This window comes from Marmota monax, unplaced genomic scaffold (assembly GCF_021218885.2).
Source record: "Marmota monax isolate L192 unplaced genomic scaffold, Marmota_monax_Labrador192_F-V1.1 WCK01_AAM20220418_F8-fsc00167, whole genome shotgun sequence".
Classification (NCBI taxonomy): domain Eukaryota; kingdom Metazoa; phylum Chordata; class Mammalia; order Rodentia; family Sciuridae; genus Marmota; species Marmota monax.
Window position 1 is genome coordinate 2275001 of NW_026694116.1, and position 12125 is coordinate 2287125.

Sequence of the window (12125 nt, forward strand, 5' to 3'; positions counted from 1 at the left end):
AGCGTTGTCGCTGGGCCAGGAGAAGCAAGGGTGGGACAGAAGTGACGCTCCCTCCAGCTGGGATGAGCGGCCCAGAGCCTCGGGCCAAGGACAGGCTCTCGGGAGGTGGCCAGTTTGCCACGGCTGCTCCAGAGCTTGCCGGGCTGAGCCTCTCGTTATTCCCCAAACAGAGGCCCCTTTGTTCTGTTCCAGGTGCTGTGATGTGGTGGCCGAGGGAGGTGAGCGGAGCCTGCGTGGGGGACACGGCTGAGCAGACCTGTGCCTTGAAGCAAATGCTTTCAAGCTGCACACCAGGGCCTGCTGAGGGCAGGTTCTGAGAAGGTCCCAGGGCTTCTCGGAGCATCTGCTCTGCCAGCGCGGGAGAGGTGGTGTGGGGCCAGCTCAGCTCTGTGTCCCCAGGGGCTCCCGCCTTGGACATGGTCATCAGCCTCACTTTTCAGGAGAGGAAACTGAGACCCCAGGTAGGAGGACTTGCCCTTTAATGACCACTTTGCATTGTCCCTCTCTGAGTAGCAGGTGACAGAGGAGTGGCATGTGGATGACACACAGCTGGTCAACCCTGGATGGCTATGAGCCAGCCTGGAAGGAGCCCATGTGGTGGGAGGCGGTGGGAGAGGGCCTCTGAGCTGCCCCAGCTGGAACTTCCCTGGACCCCCAGACAGCAGAGGGCAGAAGGGACAGCGGCACCCAGAGACAGCTGCTTCTGTTCCTTTAATGGCTCGTGACTAGAGGTGACTGTCTCCTGTGAAAAGTGAGGCTGAGAACTTGGGGGTCAAGTCCAACCCCCAACTTGCCAACAGGGTGACGTCAGACAGGGTCCCCTCTCTCTGAGCCTCAGCTTCCTCCTCTCTGAGGAAGACCTCTGATACCCACTGCAGGGCTGCTGTGGGCTTCTGGGAAGTGGCCCTGGAGGATGCCCCAGGTGGGCACCACTGGACGTCTTCTCTGCCGTGTGCCCAGGCACTGTTCCAGGGCCACCCTGAGCCAGCTCGGCAGCTGTCACGTCCACCTTCGGAGCTGATGTGCAGACAAGGAGGTGGAGGAGAAAGGGTTAGAGCAGGTAGTGTCGCCCACAGCTGCTGAGGGGACTCCAGGCCAGCTCCAGATCTGTCCCCACTGTCCGCATGGTCTAGTTTAGTTGAGGGCTGGCGCAGGCCGGTGTGTCCCTGTGATCGTGCACGTTAACAACAGTCTCTGGTATCACCGATGCCAAAGGAGCTGCTCCTCATTTTGTCCTCACAAGCACCCAGGAGGCACCCTGTGGCTTAGGTCTGGAACTGAGGCTCAGAGATGGGGTGGGGTGTGCTGCTGACATGGACTGGCAAAGCTCCGCCTCGGCCAGACAGGCGCTGCCCCGAGGGGCTGAGCAGGGCTCCCTTGCTTCTCCTGCTCCCGGAGGGCACAGGGACCTAAATGGCAATCTGCTGTGTGCCGGGACAGCTGAGTAGTGCCTGGCCTCTCCAATGCCGGGGCGAATGGTCCAGCACCCGCCGCCCAGAGCAGAGATGCCTGGAGCCTGGCATGGCAGTTGCTGCCAGTCCATGGCTGGAAGCCCGAGAGAGCAGGGTCCATACCCAGGTCATACCAAGGCTGCAGCAGAAAGTGCCTCCGAGCAAGGAGACTGTGTTCTAAGAGCAAGTGCCTCTTTCTAAAACCAAAATAGTGTTCCCCCTTCACTCCAGACCCGGTGGCCAAATTATAGTAACTTCCTAGATCACGGAGAAGGAAAAAAGCCCCATTGCCAAGAAGAAAAACCACGCACAGCCTGGCGCGGTGAGTCACGGTGCCTGGAATAGCGCATCCGCCTCGCACGGGCAGGCCCAGCCTGAGCACCAGCTGCCACCAGGCGGGGGGTCTGGGCAGGTGGCTGACCAGTCATAACCGCCCCAGAGCCCATTCACGTCAGAGCACAGCCAAGGGCAGGAGCTGGGTAGGACACCAGGGCCCGGACCCACACACGGGCAGGAAGCCATGGTGGAATGGAGCGCGGCTCCCCTGCCGACTGCCACCCACAGGCTGCTGCGGAAAGGGGGGGGGCATGGTCAGACCAGACCGTGGCCCTCACATGGAGCACCGTGCCCTGAGTGCAGGCTTGCACTCTGATGCACAGGGCCTCCCTGGAAGCTGTGCCCATGGGCCTGACCCCTCTGGTAGAGTGACAGCTCCCAGGTCCCCAGACTGTCCCATCGAGGTCCTGTGGAGGCTGAGAAAGGCATTGTGTACCCCAAAGAGAAAAGTTTGTGGGCACAGGGGGTGTGGTCTACGTTGTGCAAATGGGCCATGAACCCTTGGCTCAGAGGCTGGGTGGCCAGGGGAGGTCACTGAAGGCTTGCTGGCTGCCCTTGGAGGGAGGAGCATCCCATCGCTAGAGGTATTCAAGTACATTGTGCACAAATTGTAGGACAGGAGAGTGACCAGGGTCCTCAAGGATCCTCTGTCTAAGTCCTGAGGAGGAATTTGGACTTGAACCAGCTGAATGCCAGCATTCTGAATGGAAGCCCAGGTCACCCTCTGGACGCTCCTGCTGCCTTCTGAAGAGCCGGCTGGGTGCCGGGGCTGGCATTGTGTGGGGCTTCCCCCCTGCACTGCAGCTGAGCCACCACGAGAAATGCCCGTGGGTCTCCACAAAGCCCCAGCACCGTCTCCAGGGACCGTGTGCCTACCACAGCTCTCACTGTCGGCCCTGTGTCCACCCTCTCACCCCCACCCCCCATTTCTCCCGAGAAAAGGAAATCCAGCGAGGAGAGGTGTCCAGGGTCATGTGCCTGCAAGCAGCTGAGTGGGGCTTTCCAGCTGGGATCTGGCCGACACAGTGGCTGGAGTCCCCCAAAGCCACCACCCACCTGTCCACTTCTGATGTCCCAGGTGGGGGAAGATTCCAGAGGTGGGGACTGGAGGAAGGACAGCAATGGATACAGGTTGATGGACGGGTGGGCGGGTGAGTGACAGGCACACAGCAAACAGGAGAGGCTGCAGGGAGGTGAGCACTGGACCGTGCAGAGCCTGAGCGAAGATGGAGGCTGGGTGCTGGAGAGGAAGCCACCCAGGCCACTGTGAGGCTGAGGGGAGGGCTGTGCTCAGCCTGTGCTCTAGGGAGCAATGGGATGGCTGGGTGGCCTTGGAGGGGACAGTGAGGAAGATACCAATGAGGAAAGGCCACTGCACACTGCCCTGGCGGTCATGAAGACCTGGCCCCAGGTGTGGCCGAGGTGCCAAGGGAAGAGATGGAGAGCATATGGAGGGACTGGGGACACCCGGGATGGGGGGCGGGCACGAGGGAGCCAGAGCAGACACAGGGACAGATTGGTGCAGGACATCAGGTGGGCACTCAGGAGGCAAGCCAGTCACTGTCCACTTAGGTTCTTAAAGCTCCCTGCCCCACCCCTCACTGACCAGCACACTTTGAGCTTAAGTTCCCAGCTTCCCCGGCGATGTGTGGGGCTGGTGGCTTCCCTGGCCTGGGCTGCCCTGCCTCTCCGTCAGGGTGTCTCCAGCAGGCCACACGCGTGGTGCTTTTGTGCAATCGGCCATCTACGAAATTCAGGGTGGCTCACCCCAGCACCTGGAGCACGAGAGCAGGGGCTGGCCCGGCACCAGCCCCGCGGGGTGCCCATCCTGGGCGGAGGCACAGCTGGCAGCAGACACTCCTGCGGAGTCACAGGTTCTCTGCTCGAGGGACAGGAATGGAATTAGGTTGTCCTTGAGAGTCTTCTCACCAGAGCCCCAGGGGTGGCTGGCCCTGAGCTGGCTCACTGAGGCAACGACAGGGTCTCCTTGTCAGTCGAGGAGTTCAGACGCTGCAGGTGGGGGGCGGCATAGTCGCCTCTCAGCCGACCAGCCCAGGGACGAGTGGCCTTCCCTTCCCCTCCCCCAGCGGCCAGTCCCCCACTTCCTTCTGCCCCAGGTGGTGGCTCTGCTGCCTCCTGGCAAGTTTGGCTCTTTCCCAGGGGAGCTCCTGAGTGTCATCCAAGCGTCTCCATGCGGGGCTGCCTGGGACACGGGAGCACCCTAGCTGGCCCTCAGCAGGTACTTCCCCAGGCTTCAAAACTCAAGAGGAGTGCAGGAGAGGCAGCAGAGTCTCCAGGAAGCTGCTCTTCCGCCAGGGCTCCTTGGGTGCCTCGGTGGGCAGGGCAGGGTTCACCCCAGGCCTCTGTGAGGGCAGAATTCCTGCCTCTTTCAGCAAGCGGGGGGCCAGGGCCAGGGAGGGCTGTGGTCGCCAGACCTTCAGACCTGGCTGTCTCCCTTGGTTTGCTAACAGAGCTTCGGAGGAGACGACCTTGACCGCCTTTGAAGCCATGAACTAGAGAGGAAGACCCAGAGAAGGAGAGCCGCGCAGAGGACCCTGAGAGCTCCAGGGCATGGGGGCGGCCCAGGCAGGGACCTCATGGCACCGCCTAACCGCAGCAGTGCCCACGAGGATAAGGGTCAGACTCCGGGATGGGGCAGCAGGGAGCTTGCAGCCCCGGGCCTTGGGAGGCCTGTGCCGGCCTGCAGCTGTCCCCGCCTGGAGCCCTGCGTTGCCAGGTGGGGGGCGGCTGGCTGGGAGGCGCTGCTCAGCAGCCCAAGACCAGCCTTATATTTAGGCGTAGTAGGTGGCTGCCTACGCGGTGCGATTTCACAGGCTCTGGGGGGCCCCTTCCAAGCCCCAAAATACCTCCTCCACCTGCTTCCTGCGTTGCCATCTGACCAGGGAACAGCTTTCCGGTCCCGGTTAGGCAGCAGTGGCTGCCCTGCTGTGGGCGCCAACGCCCGTCTGAGTCAGCGTCCAACCTGGAGCAGGAGAGCACGGGCTCTGAGTGGAAAGGCCACTTAAGGCCACGTCCAGGAGGGCCATGCCGAGCCCCCTCGGCCTCGGGTCCCCTGCGGAACCGTCAGGAGCCTGCGGTGCCGATTGGCAGGGCCTGCTGGGCCCGGCTCTTGCCAGTGCTAGGATGCTGAGGGCACCCCCCGCCCCCGCCCGGGACCCACGCATCCCACCCACGGGCCTGCGCCGTCCAGGAGAGGGCAGGAGCTGGGCAGCTCAGGCTGTGACCTGCTGAGGAGACCAGGGCAGTGTGGAGAGAGAAGAGCGTTTGATCTGAGGCGTTGTGGGTAGGGGTCTGCCAGGCAGTGAGGGGAGGAGGCTTCGGTGTGGTGGGAACAGCACAGGGCATGGCGCAAGCCGGGAAGGGGCGGGCACGGTGAAGGACCCAAGGGGACTAGGGGACAAGCGGAAAGCCAGAGAGCTGAGGCAGAGTGAGCGGCAGCCCGCCTTCTACTCCCAGTGGGTTTGTACAGTAGCCAGTGGCCCCTGGGCTCCTGTTAGGGCTGCAGCTTACAGCCATGACCCACTGCCCGAGCTGCAGGTGACCCCCAGGTGGACGGAGAGCTCTTCAGAATGTGAGGGGCGCCTGGAGGGAGGACTGGGGCTCACAAAGGGTGGACACCTGGTGGAAGGCACCCCGCCTCTCCCCCTCTCTCAGACCCCAGGTACCACAGGACTTGGTGCAGGCAGAGCCACCAGGACACTTCGTCTGCCCTCGGTGTTCTTATTGCACAACCGTGAAGCAAGCCCATTTTTATTCAAGTAAAAATAGGTACAGAGTCTCTTGGAACCTGGAAGTCCCTTCTCTTGGCCACTTGCTGAGGCTGAGCACTGGGGACCACATCATCACCACATGTCCTCCATGGCTGGCTTACACAGAGGGACGGCACCACACATGTGCCGTGCCTGGTCCATGGGGCTGGGGGGGCCTTCTCGAGTCAGCCTCAGTAGGAAAGTGTCATTCTCAGTGGCTGCACAGGACGCCAGGTGAAGCCTACGTTTGTCCTGCTATGGGTATGATGTTCTTTTAAGTGCTACTTAAAAATCTCTCTGTTTGTGATTGTCGGTTGCTAACATGGATAAATTCTGTGCATTGACTGTTGTGGGCTGAACTGGGTCCCCTCTACCCAAAGTTCATATATCGAGGCTTTTACCCCAGTGTCTCAGCATAGGTGTGTATTTGGTGATGAGGCATTTCAAGAGGAGATTGAATGAAAATGAGCTCATTAGAGTAGGCAATCAGTGTTACTGTCGTCCTATAATTAGAGGACACTTTGACAAACACGGGCACAGAGGAGAGATGCCCTGAGGACACAGGAGAAGGTGGCCATCTGAAGCCAAGGACAGCCCCGGGAGGAACGACCCTGCTGACACCCTGGACTTGCCGCCCGCAGGACTGGGAGTGGACCTGCACTTCAAGCTGCTGGCCTGGGGCCCTTCACGGAAGCTGGGAACCGATGGCTCATTTATTAGATCTGGTGGCTTTTGAGGTATTCCTAGGCGCCTTCCCCCTGGACACTCAGCTGGGGCTGCTGGAAACCACCCTGCTCTCCCTGTCGCCTGCTGTGCTCCTCCTCCTTCCCGCCTGCTCGCCTGGCTTCTCGCTGGGTAGGAGCAGGTGCCCGCTGGAAGGAGGTGGAAAGGGTGCGGGGTGGCGGGGGGGGGGGGCCTTGGCCTCTTTACACCATCTAAGGGCCTGGCCTTCACTTCCTCCGCTGGCTTGGCAGACCCAAGGCTCCGTTGGCAGGTGGCACCTGTGGCTCAAGAATCACACTAGTGGAGGGTCCAGGCCCCTGAGCTACCTTTCCTGAACTTCCTTCGAGGGGGCACAGCACCAGACAGCAGAGTGGCCGGGAACAGCAGCCGGGCGACTTGCTCCCTCGTTGCAGCTGTGCTGTGAGGTGCCCACGGCACGCGTGGTGAGCCGGGCCTGGGCACGCTCACCCGCCCGTGAAACCTGGTGTGCCTCTCCTGGAGGGGAGAGGGAAGCCCGAGGCCTGAGACACGTTCCCGAGGGCGTCTGCACATCTGCTGGCTGAGGCTGGCTGGGTCAGGATGGGCTCTGACCCAGGACAGGACGTCCTCCCTGCAGGCCGCACACGGTGTCTAGGCCCGCCCATGAGCTCTCAGCCCCTCAGCCCCTCAGCCCGCTGTGCTGTAAGGAATCCTCTTGGCCCCGAGGACGAAGGCTCGGGTCCTTAATTGCTCAAGGAGATGAGACATTTTCTGCTTGAAAAGAAAAGAGAGAATAAACCCGGCCCTCCTCCACCCCAGCTCCCTGCCTCTGCCAGGTCTGCTGCTCCCGGCCCTCCCTTCCTCCCCATGGTGGGGAGACAGAAAGGCCTTCTGAGGTGGTGGCCGCTCTTCTGCCTCCGTATTAAGGATTCTCAAAGGTCAAACAAGACAGAGGGGAGCTAACTGCTCAGTTCCGAGTCTTCAAGGTGGGGAGGCTGGCCCCCCTCAGCGTCAGTGGGACTACCGAGTGAGTTCAACAATCCACACAGGACGCTTGGGATGCTGGGAGGCCACTGAGGATGCCCCCAAACTGCCTTGCCTCCCACGATTGCTCCCCGCCCACCACCTCCCCCCATCCGTTTCCTTGCCACCTCCCCCAGCTCAGGTCTGCCACAGGGCCTTTGCATGGTTCTTCTGGCAGACATTTGGCTCCCTGGTGCCCTCGCGGTTTGCTCTCCTGTGTCATCTAGGTCTGTGCTCGGCCACCCCTCACAGAAGGCCCTCCGGACCTCCCCACTTCGCTTTCAGCCCCCACCCTTGTTTCCCTGCCCTCCCCCTGCTGAACCCCTTCCAGAACCTGTTCCCCACCACCTAGACCACGAGCCCTGCACACAGACTTCCTTCCTGCTGAGTCTCCAGTGGAGACAGCCTCCCCTGGCATGCAGTAGGCATCAATCAGTGCTCTTGAGAACTGGTTGGGAGGGCCCTTGCCTGTCACCCCGTCTCCGGGCTGCCAGTCATCTGGCCAGAACTGACCACGGCGCTGACTGCAAAACTACGCAGCAGTCCCCACAGAGGCCGAGGAGGCCCCGCCATGGTGTCTTGCCTGGACCCCAGCTGGGCCCTGGGGCCTCCCAGTGGGCTTCGGCTGGGGTCTTGTTCCAGAAGTCTCTGTGGCCCAAAGCCCAGGCCCTCAGGCTTGAGGAGGGTGAGGTTTCTGTCAGTCACGGCAGGCCTCCGGGGGCTCTGTCCAGGAGCGGCGGGGTGCACACACCTGGGGGCCCTGCTCCTCCTCGGCTTTGTTCTCAGGCCCCTGGCTCCCCTGGTGGAAGCTTCCGTTCCCCTCTGTGCACTGTGGGGGGTGGGCACCCCTGCCATGTGAGCCTGAGCCCCTCTCCCCGCGGCTGGCTGGGGTGGCGGTACCTACAGTGGGGATCTGAGTGGGCGGTGGCAGCCCAGGAAGGACACATGGGGTGATCTCACAGGCAGAGCCTAGGCCTGCGCCCCTCGGCCTGGCGGAGCGAGTCACAGGGTGTGGCCCTGGGCCTTCTCTTCTGGGGTGGGCCTGTATTGCCACCCCCGCCTGTCCTCAGCAGAGAGAAGGGGAGCTTGAAAGTCACCAGGAAGGCGAGTTGGCAGCCCCATCGCTGCTGTGGCTCCTGCCTGCTCTCCAAGGTGACTCCAGAGGCCCTGACCCCTGAGCAGAAGGCCTCAAAGGGCCTTGGTGTCTCTCCAGGGGACTGGGCGTGTCCTTGCATCCTGTGCCTGCCCGGCTGTGTCTCTGCAGATTCTCGGAGCCTCAGGCTTAGCAGGGCTCCCGACAAGCTCAGCAGCCCTGGGTGACCAGGGTCCTCCGTGACAAGCTCAGCAGCCCTGGGTGACCAGGGTCCTCCGTGACAAGCTCAGCAGCCCTGGGTGACCAGGGTCCTCCGTGACGACACGCTCAGCAGCCCTGGGTGACCAGGGTCCTCCGTGACAAGCTCAGCAGCCCTGGGTGACCAGGGTCCTCCGTGACACGCTCAGTAGCCTTCAGATGCCCTTGAGGTGAATGGGGGCAGCTCTGGAGCAGTGGGAAATGGTGGCTCGAGTCTGGGAGGCAGAGCGGCCCCTGCCCTCTGCCCGGGTCCCTGGTCATGCAGAACACAGCAGCACCTTGGGCCTGGGCGTGGGCACAGCTGCTGGGGGCCAGGCAGACCCTTCCCTGTGAACAGGCGGACCCCAAACGAGGCCAGCAGCTGGAGGAGTTGGGAAGAGGGAAGAAGAGGCTGGGAAGCAGGAGGGGTGGGCGGCGAGGCCGGGAGGACCTGAGGTGGGGTCCGACCCCCGAGCTGTGCAGCCTTCCGAGTCCTGGAGAAGTCTCTAGGGCCCCTATTTGGGGCCCTGGGGGTGACTGGAGAGCCTGGGCAATACCCCCACCCCACAGACCCTGGGAGTGGGGTACTGAGGCCCAGAACAGCAGCCAGTGGGCCAGATAGGCAGGAACTCGGGGTGCCAGCTCCCCGTCACTGCTGTGGCGGGCAGGGGTGTGGGTGGGCAGCAGAGGGGCCCAAGCCCCACACCAGCACCAGGACAGCCTCTGTGTCAGAGGCAGGGGGTGAGGTGGTCTTAGGGGAGGAGGGCTGCTGCCCAGAGAGAGGACGGGTCGGTGTGGGTGAGCGTGTGTGGCCGTGGGCTCATGGGTGTGCATGAGTGTACGAGGGACCTTGGGGGTGTGTGCGGGTGTGCAGACGCGGGTGGGGCTTGTGTAAAGGCCTACAGCAGGGGTGGGGCGTCCAGGGAAGTGAGTGGACAGAGGGGCGCAGGCCTGGGCTGGGGCCTGGCCTGCTGCGTGGAGTGGGTGGGCTCCACATGCCCTAGGAGGGCCCAGGGGCTGAGAGAGGAGGTCAGCGGGCTGCTAGGACCACCAGGGCCCCCGTGTGTCCCTTTAATTAAGTGTCAGATTCTACAGGAAAACGGGCCACCGGCAAGAGGGTGTGGAGGCGCAGGGGTGGGACGCCTGTGTTTGCGGGTGGGGAGCAACGTGTGCCCAGGGGCCTGTGGACTGCGCGTCCACAGGAGACTGAGTGCATGGGCCCCGCAGGCCAGGAGGCCCGAGGGGTCTGTCCGATGAGAAACCATCCACCTCCCCTCCCTGCTCCTTCCTCCACGGCAAGCTGAGCTCCGCTGCAGGCCTGGTCACGGGCAGGTCATCGGGACGCTGGGCCACCTAGAGGAGGCGCAGGGGAGGCCTGGCCAGTCCAGCCGCAGCGGGCGGCCGCCCCCAGACGTGGCGTGAAGCTGCAGGCGGGTGAGGCTGCGGCTGACTGCTCCTGAGGGACCAGGATTCTGAATGCAAGAGGGGACGCGGGCCATTATGCCTGAGCTTATGCAGGAATAATGAGGGAGAAGACTGTAACGGGCCAGTCAGCGTCTGATAAAGGGAAATTTATTCAGTGCGTTCCAGAGAAGCCTGGCGCTCGCTGGTCTTAAAACAAGTGTGCCTCCTGCCAGCCTGCACTCTGACAGAGGCCACCGCTGCGGGGACCGCCAGCCCCGGCCGCAGCCTCCCTAGGTCTCTAACGAGCAGCCGGGGCCAGGCTGACAGGAGCCTGGCTGGTGGGGGCGAGGGCAGGGACAGGGGGCAGTCAGGCCCCGTCCTCCACCCGGGGCTTCCTGAGGCGGCTTGGCTGGCCGTATCCTGGACGGGTGTCTCCTGAGGGTGGGAGGGCGCAGCAGCGGGACCTCTTCCTGCTGAGGAGGGGGTGACCCTGAGGGCCGTCATGGGAAGTGGGAGCTCCCCTCTGCCAGATCGAGGGGCTCCGCCCTGGTTCCATCCCTGCAGTCTGCACCCCCTGGCTGTGTGCGGACAGCAGCACCTGGAGCCAGAGGCTGGACCCCCTCTCCCATTGGGGTGCCCCTTCCGAGCACCTTCTGGGGAGAGTGAGAAGGGCCCTGGGAAAGGCCTGGCCATGCCACCTGGACAAGCAGCCTGTAGGAGTTCAGGGCCCGTTCTGAGGTGGGGAGAGAGGAATCTTGTGGACAGAGGGCATCACAGAGCCCCAAAGGCAGGAGCAGGACACACCTCTGCGGGTGGGGACCTGAGGGTCCAGCACAGACAAAGGGGGGCTTGGAGCTAGATGGACCTATGTGATCAGCAGGCGCTGTCCTCCCCAGGTGTGGGACCCCATCCTGTCCAGGAGGCACTGTTGGGGGAGAGGGCACCGGGGCCCCGCCTCTGCATGCCCTGCATGACCTCCGTGCAGGTCAGCCACTGCTCCTTCCTGAGCTCCAGGCCCTGACAAGGAGCGAGCCACCTCCTCCTGGTCTCCATCCTACCTCCCGGTGGACCCCCAGAGAAGGGCTGCCACCTGGAGCCACCTGTCCAGGGCCTGGGCCTGCTCCTTCATGGGCATCCCCTCCCACCCGGCTTCTCCACGCCGCTGAAAGAACAGTCCTTCCCAGGGTGCTTCTTGCCCTCCCTCCCCTGTGTGCTGGCCTGGGGCGTGGGCCTTTCCTCTGAGGGCAGTGTTGGGGCTCCCCTTCCTTGTCCACCTCCCTCACTCCAGCAGGACCCCGCTCCTCTGGCCTGAGGTCCTCTCCTGGACAGTGGCTCCTACTGGGTGAGCCTCACAGAGCCACCTGGCAGAGGCCCCAGGGCAGATCTGCTGAATGCGTGAGAACTTGAACCCCGAGCACACCACATTCCCCGGAGACTGCTGGCCTCCAGCCAGGGGGCTCCGGCTGCCCAGGAGCCTCCTCCAGCCTGCCCACTCCTGGCATCCTGGGTGGGTCTGGTGCCGTGGGCCCTTCCTCTCCTGGTCAAATGGACTAGTCCTTGGCAGGTGTGGCCTGGGACCCCGCAGCACCCTGCCCTCAGTGCCTTCTGAGTGGCTCCTCCAGCCCCTCACAGAGGCACATTCTCCTAACGGGACTCCGATTCCATGAGAGGGCATTTGTGTCAAGGAAGCCATCATGTGGCTTCAGGTGGAGGGGCCCCTCCTGCCGCCCATAAGCAAAGGGTCCACGTGCACCTCTGGGCTGCAGGAGCTACAGCGTGAGCTGGGGTGTGTGTGTGTGCACGCGCGCGAGTGTGAATCTGCACGTCTGCGCATGTGGTAATCTATTTCTAAAACATGACCCCAGCGACCTCATGGGGAACATCAATGAATATTTACTACCTTACTTATTTTTTTTTCCCTAAAAAAAAAAAGTAATTTTGCTGTCTGGTTATTAAATCTATTTTTATTGCTACAAAAATCGCTTCCCATCCATGGAGAGGAGGGCAGCCCGGTGCTCCACACCTGGCAATTTGCTGCCGCTGGCCTTCCTTTTCCTGGAGTGGGGGCCCTGACCCCTGTCCCTCCCAGGTCAGCTGCAGTAGGTGGGG

The 12125-nt window shown here is 62.8% G+C and overlaps 2 long non-coding RNA genes across 5 annotated transcripts in view; both read left to right on the plus strand.

The window, feature by feature from the left end:
• The window catches only part of LOC124107525 (uncharacterized), a 20144-nt gene extending 15832 nt beyond the window's left edge, over positions 1-4312 (plus strand). Inside the window, exons 2-3 of one of the 2 annotated variants that reach the window (XR_009228743.1) lie at positions 193-1773; positions 2402-4312. This is a non-coding gene — a long non-coding RNA (uncharacterized LOC124107525). Of the gene's footprint in view, positions 1-192 lie in introns of both variants that reach the window. The other variant, XR_006856448.2, reaches the window with a different exon arrangement.
• On the plus strand, positions 4307-9461 carry LOC124107524 (uncharacterized). Of its 3 annotated transcripts, none has more exons than XR_009228742.1 (3): positions 4307-4424; positions 6071-6294; positions 6532-9461. It is a non-coding gene; the product is annotated as an uncharacterized LOC124107524 (long non-coding RNA). The 3 variants fall into 3 exon arrangements; XR_006856446.2 differs by having other exon boundaries at positions 4313-4424; positions 5463-6294; XR_006856447.2 differs by lacking the exon at positions 4307-4424 and adding an exon at positions 4431-5818.
• The last annotated feature ends 2664 nt before the right edge of the window (positions 9462-12125 follow it).